The sequence below is a fragment of the Phodopus roborovskii genome, unplaced genomic scaffold (assembly GCF_943737965.1).
Source record: "Phodopus roborovskii unplaced genomic scaffold, PHOROB, whole genome shotgun sequence".
Classification (NCBI taxonomy): domain Eukaryota; kingdom Metazoa; phylum Chordata; class Mammalia; order Rodentia; family Cricetidae; genus Phodopus; species Phodopus roborovskii.
Window position 1 is genome coordinate 15,296,647 of NW_026126511.1, and position 25,232 is coordinate 15,321,878.

Below are 25,232 nucleotides of genomic sequence, written 5' to 3' on the forward strand. Positions count from 1 at the left end.
AATGATACCACCTAAGTGTAAGCTCCTATGAAGGGCCTTGCACATACTAGGAGAGCGGGGGTGGCTGGCTGCCAACTGGCTGACTTCCTTTTCATGTAGAGGAAAAATAAACAAAAAGCGAACCAAAATTAGATGTGAAAAACTTATTTATGAGTGATGCTGATTCATGGTGGTTGTGGATGTATTGTTTGTAAAAATGCCCTGATTATTTAAAGTCTGCTTGTCATGTGGAATGCAGCCATAGCACACTATTAAATCCTCTGAATTCCCACCGTCATCAAAAGGCCAGCTGATTGACTGCTTTACTCTGTGTGTGTGTGTGTGTATGTGTACATGTGTGTATGTGTGTATATGTGCCTATGTATATGTGTATGTGTGTACATATATGTGTATGTCTATGCCTGTGTCCCTGTGTGTATGTGTTTGTGTGTGTATATGTGTGAATGTGTATATGTATGTCCACGTGTACATTATGTATGTGTGTGCATGTGTGTATGTATTTGTGTATGTGTGTGTATATGTGTGTATGTGTATATGTCTGTCCATGTGTACATTATGTGTGTATGTTTGTGTATGTGTGTATGTGTGTGTATATATATATGTATGTGTCAGTATGCATGTTCATCTGTGTGTGTGCAGGCACAAAATCGCACATTTATTGGCATATAAAGAACCTTTCTGAAGTAGCAATCTGTCATCGGGTATATCAAGGTACAGTTTACAAAAAGGAAAAATAAACTTCCTATTTATAATTTTTGAAGATGTGCAACAATACGCAGATACATAGCTTAAATACCAGTTTTGTTTTAAAGTATTGCCATCACTCCAAAAGTCTTTCACACTGCTGTACAACCTGCCCTTCCTTCCTCTTATACTTATTTTATGATCTTATAATTTTGTTTTCTTAGAATACCATGCAGATTGAATGGCATGCAGAGTTTTTGTGTCTGATTTCTACTTTTGCATATTGTTTTTAAGATTCATCCATTCTGTTACATGTATAATTAATTTGTTCCCTTTTCATTTCCTAAATAATATTCTATTTTTCAATTTCATTCTATTCTGCTTATCCATCCAATGGTTCCTGTGAATTGGATTGTTTCCAAATTCTATAATTATGAATAAGGCTGCTATTAACATTTGTCTATAGGCCTTTTAATGGACATGTCTTTTCATCTCTCTTGAGTGAAATACCTACTCATAGGTCAAAAAATGGTTAGTGGGTAAGCACATCTAAAAATATTTCATTTAAATTATGTGTCTGTGCACACGAGTGCCCGTGCTTTGGAGGCCAGAATCGAGGTATCCCCCTGGAGCTTAATTAACAGGTGCTTGTAAGGTGTTGTGGGTTCTGGGATGTGTTGTCAGGTTCTTTACAAGAGCAGTGTATGCTCTTTGCCACTGAGCCATCTCTCCAATCCCCGATAAGACGGTGAGATTGTAGATGACAGCCATGCTATTTTCGGAAGAGGCTGAAGTGTTTCCTTTCAGCAGACAGAGATAGTTCTAGCTGCTCTAATATCTCCAGTAGCACATGGCATTGTCAGTTAAATTTTCTTGCCATTCTCATTAGTCTACAGTCATATTTCCTTGTTTTTATTTAAATCTAGCGATGACAGTGATGAGCATCTTTTTCTTGTGATCTTTTATTTTTTTTAATTTAGAAATAATCTTATTTCACATATCAATCCCAGTTACCTCTCCCCCCCATCCTCTCATGCCCACCAAACCCCCTACCCCACCCACATCATCTCCCCAGAGAGGGAAAGGCCTTCCATGGGGGGTCATCAAAGTCTGTCATGTCATTTAGGGAGGGTCTAGGCCCTGTTCTGTGCATCCCTCCATGGGGAATGGACTCCCAAAGTCCATAAATACCATCAGAGGTCCCACAGACTGCCCAGGCCTCCTAAATATTGTTTGGTACCTTGCAAAAGTATTTTTCCATTAATAAAAAGTTCAGCAACACATCTTCTAACTATTGAGTTGGGAGACATTTCTATTTGCTTTAGGTGCCTGTCTTTTAACATACATGTTTTGCAAACTCTTTGTCCCAGTGTGACTTTTGTATTATAAATTTGCAAGCACTGTTTTTCAAAGGGCAAAGTTTATACATTTTAATTACAATGGAATGAGAACTTATTCTTTGATGCTTTGCCCTTGATATTATTTAAAAAAAAAAAAGGATTTAAAATTCGAAAGGACAGACTCCATCAAGACACAGCATTTGACTCCCCTTCCTCTTTGTTTCAAGTTAGCATAGTTTAGTAATTAAAGTCATTGGGACCAGAATATCATGGCTTTGGCTAGCTTTATTTAGATAATTTCCCCAGTTTAAGACAAACTATACTTATGTGTTTAACAAAACTGAAAATTCATATTAGGGGCCTGGAGAGTTGGCTTAGCAGGTCCCTGCAATTTCTGCTTTTGCAGAGGACTTGGGTTTTATTACTTCTCAGCACCCACGCAACAACTCAGCACCCACTGTAAATCCAGTTTCAGGACATCTGCTGGCCACCACAGGCATTGAGCATATACACGCAAGCAGGCACTCATACACACAAAACACACATACATGAACCTCAAAAAGTTCATTTTAGCATTGCTTATGGTATTGTTTCAAATTGTGCCACATTCCATTGAAAAATCCCTTGAAATAAAACTAAGTCATTGTATTGGCTGTCTTACGCTTAAATATTATCACCTTTCCAATACAAATGTTGCTCCCTGCAAACTGTTTCAATAGTTTATAAATCGGTATAGCATCTCAGCTAAGGAACCAACTAAAAAAATAGAGAAATCAGAAGAGATTTCCTGACTGTTTCTTTCTTAGAGATGTGATGAAAGACCTAAAAAGTAATGTTAATGATGGACTAACCTGGAAACCAATATCTGTTCCTTGGAATTTGCTAGCTTCCTCTCACAAGGCCCTGAGATAAGAAGAACTCACACCACCCCTCCTTTCCTGTGAGTCAACAGGTGGTAAATAGGGTCAAGAGATAGCTGTAACTCTGGTTTGCCCAGACAAGATTAATTAGCACACCTGAGGCCCTAAGGTCTGCTGACCCTAATAGCAGACCATCCGGCCTCCAAGGGTCAGGTACTCAATGGACAGAGGGTCCCACCCCCTCCCTAAGCTTGTGGGTTTGCCTTTAAAAACACCTGGGCCCAGGGGAGGGGGCTTCTCCCTAGTCTGCGTGCTGGAGGAGCCCGTTTGCACAAACGTTTCCTGTTCATTAAAGCCTCTTGCGTTTTGCAGCAACTGGACTGGGCATTGAGTTCTTGGGGTATCGACCGAACCTGGAAGACTCCTCATTCTGAGGGTCTTACAGTGAAAATATCTAATTTGAAGGATATCTAACTGTTGGAATCAATTTTCAATAATAAGCAAAGTCCAAAGGTGTTTCCTTTTGTGTAAATCCCAAGCCTTACACTAAAACATGGCTTCAATTTTATTCTCCCATAAACATGATACTCTACACGGAGCCCCTTATATACCTGATTTGCTGGCATTTCTATCATCATTGTGTGAGGGTCCTGGGTCTGCCCTCTCTTCCTCTATTCTCTTACAGAACCACACATAGGGCAGAACCATCCCATAGTGATCTGAGTAGTGTGGGAAAAATATTTTTTTCCTGAATCTTAAATTGTTTTGTTTAAGGGACAGTGTTATAGTGCTATGTTATTAATTTACTGTTATTACTCATCAAGAACCTATGAACATTGCTGATCAACCTTATCCTTGGAGAGAACACATTGCAAAACACACATACAGGGGCACACGCGTGCACACACCACACACACACACACACACACACACACACACACACACACACACTCTTTCCAGTTTGCATCTTTCACTCTGAACTCCTTATTGGTTCATCTTTTTTCTCTCTCAGTAGGATCAGTCAGAAATGGGATAATATCTCTCGGTGTCATAGAAGGGCATTGTGGGTTGGTAAACTTTCCTTGGCTTTGCTCCCCGCCCCCGCCCCCACTTCAGTGCAGTCTTTCTGTAATTCAAAACCCAATGTGAAAACGAAAGGAAAGGGGAGGGGGAAGCCTAGAAAAGTTGCAGAAACTGCTTAGGGGCACCAGTAGCGAGGCAAAGGGGCCCGTCCCTGAGACTGTGTTATAAGTTCAGATGCCAGACAGACTGCTGGGAAGGAGAGAAGGACGCCCAGACAGACTGCTGGGAAGGAGAGAAGGACGCGGGGACAAAATGCCCACGACAGAGGGCAGTTTGAAGACAAACTAACCTAATGCCAGTGGTTTTCTCACTGGCTTAATTACCTCTTTATGTTATTGGATAGTTCTCAAATTATCATCTTCAGGCAAATTATGTTTTAAGTTCTGGACATAGGCCTGTGTTGCATATGTAAATCTAATGTACATTTCAAGTATTTAGACTAAATTATGTTAATAATATTTCCTCAGTTTATCTGGAAAATGTATGATATCCCTGAAAATCTGATAAAATGATAACCTCTTCTTAAAAATATGAAATATGCTTCCTAAGGTATATAAGGAAGGTAATATTGTGATACTGATGATCCAATGTTTTGTGCTTTGAAGTAGAGGGTTTAATCTGACCTCTTGAGTTTTCTTAAACGGGGGGTGCATTTGTGACCAAATAAACTCCCAAAATTCTGAGCAAAAGATAGCGGGAATGATGTAGACTTGAAACGAAGTCTATGAAATTAGATGTGCAGAGGTTCAAGGCAGATGGGGTCCGCACTGAGAGGCAGAAATGGATATGGGGTCCCAAAACTCCCTCCCAATCAAGAATATACTCGCACAAACCAGTTTTTTTCCAATAGACACACTTCAGGACAAACCCCATACCCAGCAGTAGTTGGTCAACAGGAAACAAACTCCATGGAATGCTTTTTTTGGACTTCATATTTCATTTTGGCATTTTTTTGTCTTACTATTTTTGTTTGATTTTCATTTGTATTTTTATGATTTATTTTCTGAAAGACTGCTAGAAAGAAAGAACATAATGTTAAGTGGGAAGGGAACACAGAGACCCACAGACAGACATTATGCAGAGTGAGAGAACTTGGAACACTTAGCCCCCACTGAGATGACTCCATCAAATCCCTCCATTCAGAGCTCAGGGAACCCCTCAGAAGAGGAGATAGAAAGATTTGAAGAGCTAGAAGGGATGGAGGACCCTGAGAGAACAAGGCCTTCTAAACAGGTATGAGCAAAGCTTACATGAACTCACAGAGACTGAGGTGTGTGCATGGGGTCTGCGTGGGGCTGTACCAGGTCCTCTTCACCTGCTGGGATTGCAATTTTGAGATTTTTCAGATAGTCCTGCATGGGAGAAATGTTTGAAGATTAGATTGTAATTTGAATTTGGGTATATCCATGTATTTACTTATATAATTTTGGCTAAATCAGAAATATGGTAGGAAGTAAAAGAAACACATGGCTTTTAAAATAACAAGAAGATCATTTCAGTGTAATTCTTATAATGCGATATTTAACACCATGATAGTATAGTTTGAATTTGAAATCCCCCCCACAGGCTCATTGAATACTTGTTCCCAAGGAAACAGTGTTGATTTGAAAGACTGTGGAAGGAGGTAGGGCTGAGCTACCAAAGTAGTCCCAAGGGGTGGGTGTGTAAAAGCCTCTGATTCCTGTTGCTATCTCTCTGCTTCCTGGTTCTCTAGGAAGCCACACCATCCCAACCATGATGAATTAAACCTTCTGCATCCATGAGCCCAAATAAACCTTTCTTTTCTTAACTTGCTTCTGTCTGTTATTATGGTCATAATGTGGCAGAGGCAATGACTACACATAATAAAATATCTTGGAGAAAGCAAAGTAATAAAGAATAAAGTCAATGGGTAGGAAACGGACCATGGTCTTTCTTCCTTATGAACTGGTCAGGTGGCTTCAATCTGCTGACCCCACACCAAAGATGACTTTCTAGGTACTAGAACTTGGAATTGGTTCTAGACTAATAGTGAGCCTATAGACTAATAGTTTCGGAAATGCCTATAGTTCGTTAAGATTCACAAATGGCATCAGTCAGTTCAGAAGAGCATTCACTGATGAGGAATATTTATCTTTTAAAATATCCATGTATGATAGACACAGATACCAAGGATGCTGGGAGCAAAAACATCTCCCAAGCTCTCCCTCAACGAGATTGGTATTTGGTATAGATTTGAGAGACAAGAGAACCTGAAAGGTGGAGGGCAGTGTTGGTAGATGAAAAGGCCAGGAGTTGGATTCCCAAGGGGTGGTGCTGTGGATTTTCTTACTGGCATCGGCAGATGAGCGCTTTGTGCATGTGACTTATCTACCTTCAGAACTCTCCACTACTTAACACAATGGACTGATTCTCTCCTTCTTATCTAGAAACATTCTGGTCAGGATATCAGGCCCTTAGTTCTCTTTATTAGTATATCAACATTTTTATATTTTCATAAAATTTCCTATTAAGATGTATAAAACTGAAATATGATTCAGTATTTGCACATAATAAATGATTATCTCTTTAGAAGATTGTTTTTTTTTATCACCCAGTTAATATTCCAAAATACTTTAGGTACATAAGTTTATATGCCCATGAGAATTGCACTTGCAGGTATATTTTATCTTCTAAAAATATTACACCTGCAGTTGTCACTTGTGTCCCCCATTGTTTCCTCAGAAATCTAAGGACACATTTGGCCCAGAGATTAGAGAGGAAAGTTACATGTTGACCCTCCGCATAGAATGTTTAATAGGCTGGCAAATGTGGACCCAACTTACAGCAGAGAAATGTCTGTAGAAATCTACATCTCTTTTAATGGTCCTGAATGTCACATTTCTTCTTTTTGGGAAAAAATACCAGTCTTTAATACCATTCCAATATGTATTTGTTAAAGCATATGACTCTGGGAATAATAGTGAAATGGAGTGTCCATTTCTTTTCTCTGTCCCTCATCAAGCTCTCTGTCATTAATGCTCTTTGCCTTTCCTAACCATTTTCCTCCTTCATTGTGACCCTGTCATTCGAGGACAGATAACCTGCTATTGTCCCACAAAATCTTTTCCTTTCTCTCCATCTATATTTCTCCACCCACTTCCCTTTCGTTCTCCTGATTTTATAGACCCTGCACTCCTCTGGCTTTCTCATCATTCACTAATTAGCATGTCTCCATGGTAACAGACAGTTGCAGAGCAGGAATCCTTCTCTGTACCAGCTACTGCTGAGCAACCTCTGGGCCTAACAAGGAGGGGCCTTGACCCGATTAAGAGAGGAAGACTTTTCTCTTCTTGGCAGGAGAAGATCCATACATTTCAGAGAAGGCCCCGTTTCCTAGGGGATGTAATATGTCAATTTGCTTGAAAAGCAGTATATACTTGGACTCAGACATGCAAAAATCAAAGTATGAAATAAACTGAGAAAATATTAAAGAAGATATAGGAAAAAATATCTAATAGTGACTACGGACTCCTGGTTTGTAAAGATTAGCGGCTCTTTGATCTGAAAGCCTTTATGAAGCAACTGGTAGTAAATATCTGGTCGCATTTCTTTTTTCTCTTACATTTGCTGTGCTAAGTGTGCCTCATGGGATTCCATTGGTAGTGGAGGAGACTGCCTTATGAGATTCATTTTTATTTATTTATTTGGTTGTTTCCTGTGTTCTGCTATTTTTAACCCATAACTGTATACTTCCAAGCACCTCTAATGGCCTTAATTATTAGAAGTGTTTACTTTGGCAAGTTTACTTTTGACAAGTTGTTAGACATTTCCTACATGTTTTCCTATGGCTGATACGTTGGGAAATACATTGCATACCATAAGTGAGTAAGCACCCACCATATATTAGGCTTTATCCTAGGTGTTGAGTTACTGAGTTACAAGGTTAAGTGATATTTACAAGGTAGAAAAGTTAGTAAGAGCCTAGACTCCTAGATACCTGAAAATATATCTGGGAATGTAGAGATAGTGAAGTGGTTAAGGCTACTGGCTGCTCTTCCAGAAGACCTGGGTTCCATTCCCACCACCTGTATGTTGGTTCACAAAGATCTGTAACTCTAGTCCTAGAGGATCCAATGCCTTCCTCTGGCCTCTGAGAGCAACAGGCATGCACCTGGTGCACAGAAGCCAGACATCAATATACATCAAATAAAAATAAACAAATATCTAGTATTATATACATTACTTACACATTACTTTATAAAGAGACTTATATGTCAAGTTGAGGCAGGACCAAGCCCCGCCCTCTTCTATTGAGGCTGAGCAAGGTATCCTGGTAAAAGGAATGGGCTCCAACAAGTCAGTTCATGCACTAGGGATATATCTTGGTGACTCTACTAGTGGCCCCACAGACTGTCCAAGCCACTGAACTGTCATTTGCATTCACAGAGCCTAGTTCTGTCCTATGCAGGATCCTCCACTGTGAGCTCCCACTAGCTTGGGTCATCTTTCTCTGTTGGTTTCCCCATCATGATCTTGACCACTTTGCTCATATTATTTTTACTCCCTTTCTTCACCTGGACTCCAGGAGCTCAGCCCAGTGCTCAGCTATGGATCTCTGCATCTTCTTCCATTAGTTACTGGATGAAGGTTCTATGATAACAGGAGGGGAGGGAGGGGGAACTGTAGTTGGCATGTAAAATGAAAAAAAAACCTTTTAAATAAACAAAATTTTTTAAAAAGATATTTGTATAAATATTAGAAAGCATCGTACGTAAAGAATTTTGCACTTCTGTTTTTATAAGACAATTCGGATTATCTGAGAAAAGGATAATGTTGAGAGAGTTAGAACTTAGATGATGAAGATGTGAAGCAACAGATGACTCCCTTGAATATGAAGGAATGAAATGTTTCAGTAATGTGTGGAACTCACAGGAATACACACTTAGTGCACGAAAGCACATAAGTCATAATAGAAGCATTATATAACCTTGCTGGAAACATTCGGCCTTCGTACCTATTAATCTGAGCTGGCATGTTATGGCAGGTATGCTCTGGAAGATGAGTAGGGAAAATATCCCCCTTTCCAAATTCAAATGAGGTATTATTAAGTCCTAGATGACATTCCAGAAATTTATCATATTATAAGTGCCACAATACCAAGATGAAATGATTTTTGAAGTGTTGTAAAGATTTTGGAGAGAGAGAGGGAGAGAGAGAGAGGAAGAGAGAGAAAGAGTATGCACCTATGTGTTTGAGTTGATATCTGGGCAGCGTGTGCTTACAGAAGCCTGAGGGTGTCAAAAAGAGTGTGTCACACCCTTTGCAACTGGAGTTATGGCCGCTTGCGATCACCATGTGGGTATAGAAACCAAAACTGATTCCTTTGAAAAATCTGTCAGCACTTTTTCTTTTCTTTTTCAAGGGTAAGGTGAGATTTCATTTTTATTAATTTTTATTTTTTTAAAGTTATTCTTCTATCATAATTACACCTCAAGCTCCATCCATGTCCCTACCCCCTGACTTCCAGATCCACTCCTCCTCCATTTACACACTTACACCATTTACAGTAAGATGACTGGGCACAAACCCTTATATCAAGGCTGGATGGCGCAACCCAGTAGGAGGAAAAGGGTCACAAGAGCTGGCAAAAGAGTCAGAGACACCCGCACTCCCCTTTTTAGGAGTCTCACGATGGTAGCATCGATGCAGAGGACCTAGCTGAGATGCATACAGACGCTGCGATCGCAGCTGCAGCTTCAGTCTCTCTGAGTCCTGCTTAGCTGATCCCGTGGGCCATGCTCTCACGGAGACCTCCACCCCTCTGGCTTTTGGCTCTCTTAACTGCTGGCCCATATTGCTATTTCTTCCCTGGAGAGTTTATAACCAAGTGGTCTCTCCTCAGAAATTTCTGCCAGCATGAAAGATCAAGTCATTGCAGAATCTTTATTCCTTCTGCTGTTAACCAGTCTTGAACATACTACCAGATTTTTCTTGATAATTTTTTATTTAAATTTGAAACACACTTGTTTTACATGTCAATCCCAGTTCCCTCACCCTCCCATCCTCCCCTGTTCCCCCCCAACAACCCCCATCCCATCCCCTTTCTGCTCCCCAGGGAGGGTCAGGCCTTCCATAGGGGATCATCAAAGTCTGTCATATCATTTAGAGCAGGGCCTTGGCCCTCCCTGGTGTGTCTAGGCTGAGGGAGTATCCCTCTATGTGGAATGGGCTCCCAAATCCATTGCTATACTAGGGATAAATATTGATCCACCCATAGACTGCCCTGTTCTCCTAACTAAAACTCACATTCAGGGAATCTGGGTTCGTTTTATGCTGGTGCTGGTTTCCCAGCTATCAGACTGGATTCCTTGCGCTCCCCCCTTGTTCAGGTCAGCTGTTTCTGTGGGGTTCCTCAGCCTGGTCTTGACCCCTTTGCTCATCACTCCTCCCTGTTTGCTCTATAGAAATACTCCTCCCTCTCTGCAACTGGATTCCAAGAGTTCGGCTCAGAGCCGAACTTCTTTTTGAATTTTAGTTTTTTATTCTGAAAATCTATTTCAGAGTTTTCAAGAAGGGAAAGGGACTTCATGTGAGTGTGGAATGACTCAGAAGGTTTTGGTCACAAATTATCCTGGCAGAGGTTTACTCCCCAGGGGGAAACAAAAACAGCAGCAGCAACAACAACAGAAACACTTTTCATGCAAGCTTGAGGACAAGGAGTTTGGCTCTCCAGCATCCACAAAAATGCTGGGACAACATGGATTCCCACACGTAGTTAGTGGGAGACAGGGACAGGGAATCCTTGACAGCTCCAGTGAGAGAGACACACAGTGAGAGACAGTGACACAGAACCAAGGGAGATGTCAGTCTCTGGCCTCCACACATTCACACACAACTGGATTTCTTTTCTGGCATTAACGTTGGCCTTTGTATTCCCTGTTCTTGTGTTATTTCTGTGGAAGTATTTTTCTCCTTATATAGTACATGTCTTACAAGATCTGTTTATGCTCATTTTCTTTGCACACTCCTTAGAAATCACAGATTGTGCCCAAACCAATTGTCTTATTATCACCATAGAGGTTTTGAAATCAAACACAAATATTTTGTCTGGTGCAGTCTCATACATTTTGGCTAAGTCTCTCAGGTATTGTCTTCCCAGGGTGAAGGATGTTGGTGACTGTTTCTTTTCCCTGATGTAGTCAGTTATCAATGAACTTAGTTTGGATAGTCACCAAGTCATTCATGGTGGTGGCAGGTCATTAAGAAGCCATGTAGAGGAATAGCTGAAATCATTATTTATAAATGGAAACAAACTTGTTAGATATAGAAAAATTAGAGCCAGGAAATAATGAAGGAGGTGACCTTTTGCCTGCCACAGTACTCTGTCAAGGAATTTCTGAAAATCCAATAACAAATTGTAGCATGTTCAATATCTACCTTAGGATTGCAAGCTTACACCTATCTCCATAACAAAATTAGCCCTTCATATTCTTTAAGACTGCTCGGATTCAAAATAAGATACCGCCTACCAAGAATTTGTCATCCAAAGGCTGCTGCTAACTTGTATCTTGATTCACCCAGACTGGTGGACTCTGTATGCAAGTTGCTTATGTGAATTTCTCCAATTTTCCAAAACAAACAAACAAACAAATAACCTCTCACTGCTTTAACCACTCCTAATATGTGCATAATTTACCAATGAACAAATTTCCTCATTACTATGTTATTCTCAAACTCAATCTTTTGTTTGGCCAAACAGCGATCAACTTACTACTCAAAGTTAATTTAAAATATGTGTACTATTCTTGTCCTTCATAGCAACAAACATATGACATTTAATGGGGAAGGTACTTTCATAGAACGGCGTCTATAGGCCAATCGCCAGTGCCAAGTGCTTTTCCTATGTTGGTCCAGCCGGTGAGAACACAGCTTGAAGACCTCTTTTTTAGCAGCAAGTCTGTCTGCTGTCGCTATTATTCTTGGAAATCCACCCTAGCGCTGCTCGGAGGTTCCAGTTCACACAAGCTGCCCTAGCAAATGCTTTGGTGGGCCTGTTCCTGGGGGATGAGGGGTTCTTTGACGAGGGCATGAGCTTGAGAAGTGATCACTGTGTTTTGTGGTCTTGTAAACCCACCGTGAAGAGACTTTCACTGGATCTTGATTGCTTTCTCCTTCCTTGGCAGAAGCCAGATGGCCATGTCATCCGATGGTTCGGCCAGGCCCTCTGCCTCCTCCCTGCCTGCCTCACTGATGTTTTGCCCAAATGCACACTTTGGATGCTTTTTTACTGCAGGCCCGGAATCAGCGCTTCACTAATTTAGCCTTGCCGACCTTAAGAGCTACTTACGATGGCCAGAAACTGAGACTTAGGGAGTTAAGTATTCATGGACTGGGGGCGAGCTTCTGCTCCCATGTCCCATTGACCCTTCCCATTGTACCTCTCTGTAGAATTCAGGTATATATTTGCTGCTACTGTATGACCACTTTTTTTGTTGTTATTTCATTACAAAGGAAAAAACAAAAAGGGAAGCAAGCAAAAGTTACTCTAAAGCTACTTAAGATATTGTGGAGGGAAGTGAAGTGGTTCACAGACTCCGCTCACCCTTTTAATAGACTAACTTCTTTTTTAAGCTTCTTCATCTATGTCACTAACGGAGTTGTCTGGTACCAACAATATATTTTTTCTTTATTTCCTTCCTAACACCCTTTTCTAGGCTAATCAGAGCTGCGGGTGCTATACGTATATCTATTTCAGAGAGCGCATGTTCATTTGTGACACTCTCCAGGGAGTCTGAGGTCTAGGAACCAATGAAGAGATCACAACGGAACAAGCATCCAGTTTTCAAGCACTGAGGGCTTGTTGTCAGCGATTCTCGGCATTATTTAAAAGGCAGAGCTTCTCATTTGGACCAGGCAGCTGTGTGTGAGCTTTCCGAAGGCAAGAAGGCACTCCTGCTCCCACGGATAAAAGGCTGGGTGTAGAGCGAGGCTTCAGGCTCTTGTCTTACACTGGAGGCCAGCAGCCAAAGCCATGGCAGCCAGCTCCAGGGAAGCCTTAGCAACTGGAACTGATTCCTAACGAATCGAGAACCCAGTGGGAAGTGGGGAAAACAAAGGGAGACTTTCTTTTTTTCATCCCTCTCCCCTTTTTATTCTTGGCAAAGAAAAGCACAATTTACTCGAATTCACTCCCAGACCTGGTGAGAGTTCAAGAGGACAGGGCGCCTGAGGACCTGCACCTGAGTGGCTTCTTGGCTAACGCCGTGTCTAAGATCTTTAGCGCGCGGGACCACAAGTTTCCCTCTGTACTTTGCAGGGTATCTTTTCATGTAATTAGAGAACCTGATCCTTCCCAGAGCTGTGACACCAGTGCAGTGGGTGCTCCAAGGCGATGTGCAGACCCCTGCTGCATATCCATTCTCTTTGTTTCTCTGGTCAGGACCCCCGGTAGTCAGTGCACAATTTATTTCCCCAGGGCAGGTCTCCGGTAGGATCTTAGCTATTGATGGAGGCTCTCATGGGTGGTCTTATTTTAAACAATGCCTTAACTCCACAGCGTGCAGCTCGTCTCTCCTGCGCGGTCTCCCGGGTCTTCTTCACATCATGCTCTCAGCAGAGTGAAGCATTTTCCTCTCTGAAGCTTCTGTAGGTACTTCTCCTTTTGTAGGTGCAGAGCCTTCTCTGGTGCCATTCTCCTGTGCCTCATGCATTCTATAGTTCTGACCTAAAGGGTGCCTTGTAATTCTATTATTATCGAGTTTCAGACCCCTCCATGGAGCCCAAACTTGAAAACTCGTGTTATTGTTTGAAGACATTGTCGAATTGTAATTAATTATTTTTTTCTATGTACACACACATTCAAATTCAACAACTTTCCCCTGAGTGACTATGAAATGCCCAGCCCAGAAAAGATCACTTTTATGTATAGCATTTAAAAAATAAATTTTACAAGAACAGTGTGACGATGATGTCTCTGGGTTGAGATGGATTATTACTTCATTCTGATATTATTGAACTGCTGACTCTTTGAAAAGTAGGATGACCATAGAGGTGAGGCACATTTCAAATTACTGCTTATTAAACAAAAATCCTGTTATTTAAGGTTCCTGATTTCCTCAGAAGTTTTGAAAGGCATTCTGGGAAGTCACAAGGCATCCTTCTAGCAGCTGGCCCTCTGTCCCTGGAGGGCAAGCATCGGTAATAGTGTCTCAGAGGCCCTTCCAGTAGCTGCATTGTTTGATATAGGCACTGTGAGTTCAGGGATCTTCAGGGTCAGCAGGACATACACTGTATCTGGACTGGGTCTCAGGCAGTTTTTGAAGTACTGGTTAACAATATGACTTCACAATGCAAGCTCTGTTACTATACTTTGCTTACAGGAGTGTTGGTTCCCTTTTTATATAAGGCTCTAAGCCATGAGGAATAAGTAGGCGGTCAACTCCATAAAAACATTAATAGTAAAAAGGTTTTTTTGTTGTTGTCTTTACTAATATACCTACTGAGACCAACATCTTTTGAAAGGGATAGTTCTGTTTTTTTCCTTCTTTTATTAATAATACAAACCACAGCCTATGGACCAAGTCAATGTTTTCTTCTTTATTTTTCCCCCGACATAATTTTTCTATTGATTACTTGAGAGTTTCATACAATGCACCCTAATCACATTTGCTTTCCATTCCTCCTAGGTTCTCCCTCTTACCCTTATAATATTCCCTCCAAAAATGAAAAAAAAAATCTACCATGTCCAATTTGTGTTACCCATATATTCAATGGAACATGGCCAAACTCACAGTGGCCAGCCCCTTAAAGATAACTAAGTCATCCCCATCCCCTTCCCAGAACCCATCAACTGTGAAAAGCTATACTTCAGCATCTTTGTCACAATTTTTAAGGACTTTTTTCAATAGGCTTCCATCTGGACTGCTTCTTTTTTGAGTGTGGGATGGGGAATAGGCTGCCACAGAAGCCTTCAATGTCTTCTTTGCTCATGACAGCTAGAGACTGCATGACTATGAACAAGAACATGGCCCTGCCTAATGACAGCAAAGATTATGGACATCAACACAAACCCCAGCCTCAGCACAGAACAAGGACATCTGTATGACCTCTGGTGGCAACATGGCCCATGGACATCAACATGACCTCCAGTGACAGAAGGGATCGCAAATATCTACATGGCCTCTCTGATGGCAACACCACAGATCATGGACACCAGCATGGCCCTTGGCTACAGCAAGGACCACAGACACCAATATGGTCTCTGGTGGCAGCAGAGACCATGGAGGTCTTTCAAGGAAGCTTAATCCACAAAATGAACCATTATCCATCTCAGATACCTTCTTGTTCAGAGCCAGGGTGGTCATGTGACACTCAGGGGCAGATCCAGTACAAGCCCCAGGTTGTTCCTCATCATCTCCCTTATTTTCCTAAATCACATTTTTTACCGGAACAAAACACAGTTCTGACAATACTTTGCAGCTAGTGCATGCTTGCTCTCATTTTTAAAAACAGAGCTGAGAGCTATAAAAGAAATGGGATGATCAAGTAAGGTTAAAATATCTTCTCTCTGATCCTTCCCAGAAGTCTGTCTACAACTGACAGCAACTGGGAGCTTCCCCCAGAAACCATTAATGCAAACTGCTCAATATTCAGTTCTGACAAAAGTCTAAGTATGAGAACAGATTTCTCCATGGTCTTGTTATCATGAAAACTCTGCTTCCTCCTGCTCCTCTGGTGAATTCACAGTCATATGTGTATTGTAATGTAATCTTATAATGGGCAGTGTGACTGACTTTCTTTCTTTTCCTGATGCTTTGATAAAATGCCTGGACAAAAGCAACCTAAGAGAGAAAGGGTTTATTTTGCTCACCGGTTAAGGTGCATCAAGGTGGGGCTCCAAGAGCTTGGAGCAGCTGGTCGCATCCACAGTCAGGAAGAAGAGAGCAGTGGTTGCTTGTGTTAATCTCACTTTTTCCTATTTATGCAGTCCCAGATCCTAATCCAGGGAGTGTGACCATCCATAGTGGGCAGGTCTTCCTATCTCAATTAACCTAATAATGAGATTTCCACACAGGCTTCCTTAGAGGCCCACAGCCAAACGATTCCAGATCGTTAGGCACTGCAATATCCCTTAAGCTACGGCTACCAGAACATCCTGAGCCTGTGCTGCAGTTCTCAGTAGTGAGATAGGCGGTAGCAATCCTTACTCAACTTTCATTTTTCTTACCCTCAGCTACTCTTTGGTTTCCTCATTACTTACTTGAGGAATATATATATATATTCGGGGAAAAGATTAAGTATGAATGCTTAATGTGTATTTTCTGTACTCCTACAGTTGATTGACTAGACTTAGCTGTGTAGATGTCTGTTTCTAACTCTTATTTTAAAAGTCTTATTGGAAGGGTTAGGGTGGTAGAATGCTTGTATGGGTGTCTTAGTTAGGGCTTCAGTATCTTGTCTACTGCTGTGAAGAGACACCATGGCCACAGCGACTCTTTAATGGAAAACATTTAATTGAGGTGGAGGCTTACAGTTCAGGGCTTCAGTCATTATCAGCATGGTGGGGAGCATGCTGGCATGCAGACAGACATGGTGCTGGCTACATCTTGATCAGAAGGTAAGAGGAAGAGGGCTGTCTCGTTGGACATAGCTTGAGCATAGGAGACCTCAAAGGCCACCCCCACAGTGGCATACTTCCTCCAGCAAGGCCACATCTACTGCAACAAAGCCAGACCTACTCCAACAAAGCAACACCTCCCAATAGTCCACTCCCTATGGGGACCATTTTCTTTCAAGCCACCACAATGTGTTTGATTTTCAGAATCATCTCAATCAACCAACCAGATCAACTAAACAAATGAATGGCAGGGATATTGAATATACTAAAAATATACAGAGTTTTATAAATACATGCCTACTTTTGTGTCCATACCATATTGTTTAGAATATAATAGCTTTATAATATATTTTAAAGTCTTCGGAACAACTCTAGCATTGTCCTCTTAGGATTGCTTTGGCTACCTGGGGTCTTTTTCAGATTTATATGATCTTTAGAATAGATGTTTCTACTTTGGTGAAAAATGTGGGGATTATGGTTTGAATAGGATTGAATCTGGAAATAGCTTTTGGATATGTATATGCATATGTTAAAGGTCTACGAATTTGAGGGAAAAGGATATAGATGGAGATGATGGGAGGAGAGGGAGGGGGAATGGTATTAATATAATTCACATATGCTGGGGGATGTTTGATTACCTTGTGTAAAGATATGCCACTGTGATTGGTTTAATAAAAAGCTAAATGGCCAATAGCTAGGCAGGAGGTATAGGCAGGACTCCCAGATAGAGGGAATTCTGGAAAGAAGAAAGGGGGAGTCGCCAGCCAGATGTGGGGAAAACAGAGAGATGAGGTAAGAAGCCATGCAACAGAATGTAGATTAAAATAAGTGAGTTAATTGAAGTAATAAGAGCTAATGGGCCAAGCATAAGCTAAGGGCTTTCATAATTAACAATAAATAATTCATCTGCGTCATTATTTGGAAGTTGGCAGTGCAGAGAAAGACTTGCTACATACATATATGAAACTAAAATCAAATTTAACAATTTTGTTATGAAGATGTCAAACACACGAAAAGTAAAATTTGGCACTCGTACTTCAGGTACCCGTTATGCAGCTTCAACAATGGCAATAAAACGCTTTGGAGCCTGTCCTGGAACTAGCTCTGTAGACCAGGCTGGTCTCGAACTCATGGAGATCTGCCTGCCTCTGCCTCCGCAGTGCTGGGATTAAAGGTGTACGCCACCAACACCCAGCTCAATTATGACTTTCTTAACTTCACATTTAATTCTAATGACTTCACACAATATTTTCACGTTTCTGTATAGAGAATCATACCACCTTTAAGAAATGACACTTTTATTTACTATTTTCTAAGGTCAGTTATTTACTCATGCACTTTCTATGTTGCTTAGGCTGCTCCTAGCATTTCTGACAAGAAATGACAAGGGCATACTGAGCGTGCCTGTAGTTTGATCATCTTTTCCTTTTGTTGAATGACATTTAAATAGTCACTTCTTAAGCATCTGAGTATCTTGGAAATCAATGCCTTAATGAAACACAAACACATTCATACTAAAAGGTTTATATAGTTTAAGGAATGCTGGTCATAAGTAAAATAAACTCCAAACACATTAAAAAAAAAAAGCACGGAAACCATGTGAGCAGGTACAGTGTTCATGTGTAATATTTGCACATTTAAACTGTGACTCTCAGGGTTTTTGTTGTGTTTACTGCTATAATTTAAAAGTCTTGTTCCAAGAAAGCCAACCACCAATGGGTGCATTTGTTTATATTTCAGTTTGTTAAAATGCTCTAACTTGTTTATGCAGTAAACAAATTGCAACTCTTGACAGAAATCTGCTTGTCAGTGAACTTGCTGTTTCTAGCTACAGGCAGGCTGTGAGAAATACAGAAGAATTTCTAACTGTGGGAATTAAATGCTTAAAAAATTTAACATTTTATTCGATTTTATTTTATTTAATATTCTAGGAAGTTCACAGCCACCAGCAATTCAAAGTAATTTCAGGTGCAATTGGGAATTTGGCATCCTCAGTGGGGCTGTTAGCTTGGCAAACCTTGTAGATGAAATAAGTACATTTAATAGCACACGTGAAGGAATTGTTCTGAAATTGATGGTGAAGGCTCCGTCTTCAACAACTGCTTTGTTTCACGATGTGTGACTACTCATGGCTTCCCAGTCTTAGTGAATATTACCTACTTACAGTAAATTTATGGCCATCCAAAGATGGGGATGTGGCACACATGCCATCGTGGCTTTCCTGACTTCCATAAAAGTTTCCCATTCATCTGTTATGTTCTTATGAAATGCTTTATCATTCTCCCAGAAAATTTAATAGTTTAGTTTATTTTCAGTCATGGCCATTGAATCCCTGTGTTCTACCTTCATCCTGATTCTCTCTCAATCTCCCTCCCTCCCTCTCTCCCTCTTTTTCTCCTCTTCCACATGACTTCTTAGTGTAATTTTCACTTGTCCATCAATTTGCATTTGTACTGCTTTAAGTGTTTCAATGTGTGAGCTTTATGAGACACTGTCCAGAGGTCAGACATGGATCACCACAAAGGCAAGGGAGACTGGAGATGAGCAAGATCAGTGTGGACCATGGGGCCTAGACTTGCAGCAGGGAAGTAGAGTAGGAAAGACCTTTCTTCTACATCAGCAAGCCAAGCTACAGACCACCAAATCTGACTCCAGTCTCAGTATTCCAGGGACTCTGATAGAAGTATGCTAGGAAGATCTTTTTATGATCAAGAGGAGGAGGTACCAACCAACAGAAAGCATTGGTAGAACTATTTGAACAGGATGGAAATCATTTCCCAAATGAAGGAGGGACTGAAATGTGGAATCAGAATCTAAGTACAGTGCAGAGAAGTGGAGACAGGATGAGAGAGGGGATATAAGGGTCAGATTATAACACAACTGTGCCAGTCACCCTCACAAAGAGAGAACTGCCATTAAAAAGCTATAGAATGAGTTAGAGAATAACAAGTCTCCAGTGAACAGACACAATAGGGAATGTGTGAGGAACTCACTGGATCACAGGACTGGTTCCGAAGCATAGTATATAGCAAATTCTACATAGCAGTATACATATAGCTACTAGGACTTGAGGATAAAAGACAGATGCAACAAAACTCTAGCCCTTAAGAGACAGACCTGTATCATTGAGATGACTCAGTGGGTTAAAGATACTTTCACCTAAGCCTGATGTTTAATCTCTGTGACCTATATGGTAGAAGAGCATTGACTCCGCTGTTTGTCCCCTGACTCCTATGTATGTGCCATGGTATAAGACCCCCGTCACCCAAATGACAAACAAACAAACAAACAAATTAATTAATTAATAATAAGATACATAAATAAATAACAGGTTGAAGTTTGTCAGACACATGGTCACAATGCCAGTGGTATAACCAATGTTTCAACAGAGCTAACTGCAGGTAGTTGTCCCCTACAGATGTAGATCCTAAATGGGAAAGGTTAGAAAAGACTTTACCTGCCCTCTGTATCAGACCCTGGAAGAAGTGAGAATCGGCTGGGGTAATGTTGATGAGAATGTTGTCTAGAAATGAATTTGTAGAAAGACTGTTCCCGAAGCTGATAGGTAAGTCCCTATTGCTGAAGAAACCATGCACTTCAGGCACTGGGCCCAGGGGTGCTTGAGGTGGAACTGACAAGGATCAGCTATCATAGTACCACAGCTGTGACACCTGTGAAGCACAACAATGGCCGGCATAGCACCATAACCTTAGGCACACATATTGGTGGTAACTAATAACTCTCTACTTGGTCTTAGGGCCATTTCAACAAGAGGCAAATCATGACCTGGTACTGGAAGGCTGTCCAACTACCCATGACACGGAAGTCATGGATCTTGGAAGAAAAGCTACAACAGCCACTTTTCTAAACCAGTTTAATTCTTAACTGCATTCTAAAAAGTTGTGTTTATAACCCCAGTGCACACTTCCTCCCTCATCAAAGACATTTCTCTTTGTAATATATGGGGACCATCACAAAAAAGGCAGAGTTGATCAAAATTTACAGAGACACTTTGTGGTAGGTACCCAGTCCCAACAAACACATCAACAAGACAGTTCCTATACCTAAGGGTTAGGGATCCCTGGGGAAAAGAGCGGGATGTTGTAAGAACCAAAGGAACAGGAAGTTCGCTGTGAGATTGTGCACGCCATAAATGTGAGAGCACACATGCTGTTATGGCAGAGAGAAAGCCTGCAGGACCCCAATCCTAGACAAATAAGGTATGGACAATGGGGGAATGCTGAGAACAGGAGAAATGGTCTTCTTCATGGAAGAGACCCCAAATGGTTATCCAATTCCAAGTGGTCATCCCTGAGGTGATATACATATATATGTATGTATGTGTATGTATATATGTATATATAATATTATATTGTATATTATATATATGTGTGTGTATATATAATACAAGTAATATGATATATATATATACAAATATATATATATATCAATATATATCACACAAGATTATAACATATAGTAACATCTAGGCTGAGCAGATTGTATTTATGTGCTTAGCTATATATGAAACAATAAAACAAAAGAGGCCATGAATTTGAGAGCAAGAAGGAGCATGGAGGGATTGGAGAATGGAAAGGAAAGGGGGAAATAATTTAATTACATTATAATTCAAACTTTTTTTTTTAAAAAAATAACCAACAGCCCCAGTGATGCTATCTCCCCTACACCCTGTTCCGTGCACTTTGACCTTTAGTTCATTGTATTTCTTCTTTCTGTAGTCGTAGAGTTAAGTTTTTACTGATTTCCCTTAAGTGAGAGAAAGAAGAACAGTTTGAACTTTGGATGAGAAGAAAATGCTAGACTGTTGATATGGATGTTGGTTACATAGGTGCGGATGTTGTATGCCCATCAGTTCATCCTTTGTTTTACTATATGCATATTAAACCCTAATGAAAGAAGGAAGGGAGGGAGGAAGGAAGGAAGGAAAGGGAAGGGAAGGGAAGGAGGAAGGCAGAGATGGAGAGAGGGAGGAAAGGGAGGGGAGGGAACAGAGGAAGGAAAGAAGAAAGGAAACAGAAACCTTCCAATTCAGCTTAACTTTACTCCTTTCTGTCCTGTGAGATTTAGTTTTTATATTACAATTTAGTACTTGGTACCAAGTATATGCTTTTTACATTTTCTTTATTTTCTACATAAGATCCCCCCCCAAGAAATCAGATCATAAATGACACTTTGTCTTGAGCTCATTTTTTTTTCTAATTAGGAATCTACATTGTCTTAAACTAGGCACACACAAACTCTTCACCCAGAGTGCAACTAATTTTAATTTTAGAAGTGTCTGTTTCATAAAATGCATGGAGCATGCATTTCTGTTTCTCTAAGTGTCTTGTGGAAGGAAATAGTTTTGCCATTTCTCTTTATCATGTATCACTGTACTTCCTGGGTAGGCTGTGTTTTCAGTAAATATTACCTTGAGGACAGGAATGTGGAAAAATCTAGAAAATGTTTATTTTCTTTTTCATTTATGAGGTTCTTAAGAAGGGGAAAGACCTAAATTGTACTTAAAGGATCTTATTTCTTCCCTATCCTTTACTCATATTAAAACAGGAGAAGTAAAACAAACTTGAAGGTTGATGGAGGGATAAAACACAGAGCAAATTTGACTTATTCAACTTTTATGAATTTCCAAATAGCACGTTTAAGTAGATTTGCTGGAACTAAATGTACGTGTCTGCCTAACAAGGTAACTTTTAAGGAGAATAGTTCCTTGAATTTTCTCAGGTCAGGAAGCAGGTTTTCAGCCTTGCTCATGGGAAATGACGGTGTAAATAAAAATTCCATTCAGTTTGTGATGGTGAGACGTGGTCCTGAGATCTAAGTTTAGGAAGGGGAGGACTGGGATTGACATGTAAAACAAGCTTGTTTCAAATTTAAATTTTTATAAAGAAAAATGTATATAAAAAAAGAAAGAAATGAATTTTGAATAAGAGTCAAGAATCCAAAAACAAAGGTTGTGCCCTACTACTGTCATAGAGGTGGGAAGAAGGGTTAAGGCTAGTAGAAGCCCTAAGAGCTGGCAGGGAAATAATATTACCAAGAGGAAGAACTCTGGAGAATTCTGTAAACACTTATTGAGGGATTCTTCAACTGCCCTCAAACTTCACCAACCTGGAACAGCATGGAAGGGCTCTAGGCTCGGAATCTCCACCTAACAGAGACTTAGCCAAGCTGGACCACCTTCCCCCATCAACCCCCATCCCATCCCCTTTCTGCTCCCCAGGGAGGGTGAGGTCTTCCATGGGGAGTCTTCAAAGTCTGTCATGTCAGTTGGAGCAGGGTCTAGGCCCTCCCCCATGTGTCTAGGCTGAGGAAGAATCCCTCTATGTGGAATGGGCTCCCAAAGTCCATTTCTTGATCCGGGAAGTAAACAACGGAGATTTGATTATTTGATGTGTTTTTGGTAATGGGAGATGTTAAACCACATGGTCCCCTTTTACCTTCATTCATATAATGTGTGGAAAATGCCTCATTAATAGGATCACTGAAATTTTCTTGGAAAAAGTAATACTGTAACACTTTCACATTTGTTTTGAAGGCAAGGCTTTCAAATCTACATTAAAATATTAGCATATATTAGTTATTTTGATAAGTGATAATTCTAGGTAAAACAGGATGAAATATAATATTTTAAGATTTAATTTGCTTCAGGTAACTTTAGAAAAGAATCAGAAGGCACTAAGTAGACCTTTATTTGAGATTTGTCCCTGGCTGGGTTCGAGCTCACTATGTAGACCAGGCTGTCCTTAAATTCAGAGATAGCCACCTCTTTCTTACTCTTGAGAGCTGGGTGGGATTGAAGGCAGGTACCGTCATGGCCAAGACATAGACCAATAGAACTATTTAATCATGTTTATATATTTCCTTCTTCAAAGAGAATCTCTATTAGTTAATATTTCTCTGACAACGAAACTGTAGGAATAAATGAGAACATAGAGTATGTTCTTATTGAGCCATGGTTTTTTTTTTTTTTTTTTTTTTTTGAACATGGGAGAGGACACAGCTTATGATTGGGGGGACATTTAAATCAGTGCTTAAGGAATCTCCCATAAAATTATTAAGGATAGTTAAAAACATATTCTCAGAATTGCTATTGCCACAGGATGCAGTTGTCAGCAGTCATTCAGTGAGAAGAGGTTTTGGTTCAAAGAATTTGGCTTGAATTTCAGAAAGCAGTTCTTGAAGCAGGACTACATGTGACTTATTTCTTAACAGTTTTACATATACTGTTAGTAAATGCTGTTAGTGCCAGGTAAGTGAGGTGGCATCTTGGCAAGTAAGGGAATGTAAGGTAAGTTACCACGTAAAGTAACTTAGTATGCTGTGTGTCTAAAGAGGAAACAGGACTGGGAAAGATCTTGGCAGTCCTACAATTAATTAGTTTGTCACTGCTGTAACTCTCCTACAAAGACAGACCCAGATAGCAAAGGGCGCCTGCTCCTGGACTGGGACTCTACAGCTTAGCCGATGTTAACTCACTATCATCTTGACTGGCATTAACCCGTGACCCATGTGGAATATGCTTCAGGTGAAGAGCAGCAAAAATTATATTGTGTAATGAACAAATTACCCTGTTAAAAATTTAAATGTTTACTAACAGGACACTGGCCTCTTTATTTTGGTAATGGGAGATGTTAAACCACATGGTCCCCTTTTACCTTCATTCATATAATGTGTGGAAAATGCCTCATTAATAGGATCACTGAAATTTTCTTGGAAAAAAAATACTGTAACACTTTCACATTTGTTTTGAAGGCAAGACTTTCAAATCTATATTAAAATATTAGCATATTTTATATGCCTCTTTATAATTACACTATAGTAATTTGGTTATATGGCTGCCTATTAACTACAAAATGAATTTGACCAGAACTGATTATTTAAAACATTTTTTTAGATTAACACAGAATGAACATGGACAAAATGAAGAAGTGCACTGATTATTAAACAATGAGGAATTACAAAATAGCAAAAAAAATATGTTTTAGAAATATATACAAATAACCCAACATGGTTAAATGTGTTTTGCATTTCAGATTTTTTCATCAGAAACTCCTACCTTCATATATTTGTTAAGCTGGCAAACTTATAAGCAGCTTTAACATTATATTACTATGTAGTTAATAGCATGACTCACTTAGGAACTTTCAAAATAGTATTTAGCCAGGAAACATTTTTTTTTTTCATGAGCCAACAGCTTTTCTGTTGTCTATAAATATTTGTTAACCATGTTTTCTTGTTTTAGTCAAAAAATTGAAATTTTCCTTTGTTACTGGGGAAGGAACTCGGAGCCTTGTTCATATAAAACATGCATTCCATCATGAGCACTGCCCACTCTCAGTCTGATCTAAATCATATTAAATCTATGTTATAGACTCTATGCAAACACATAAACACAAGTTCACATCATCGAAGTGTGAATGAATTTTTCTCATTCAAAATAACTCTGGTTTCCTTTACTATGGACTTGAAATGGCTGCAATGCATATTATAATATATGTATACATAGTTTATAAATATAGTCTTATTTATAGAAAGTTAATTTTTAGCTAAAGCAAACAAGTAAAGCATAAAGAGGAAATTTTTAAAACGCGGGTTAAGAACTTTGTCACCATTAGGAATAATTCATTAGCACCTAGATAGATAATTATAATACTGTACGAAAGAGCT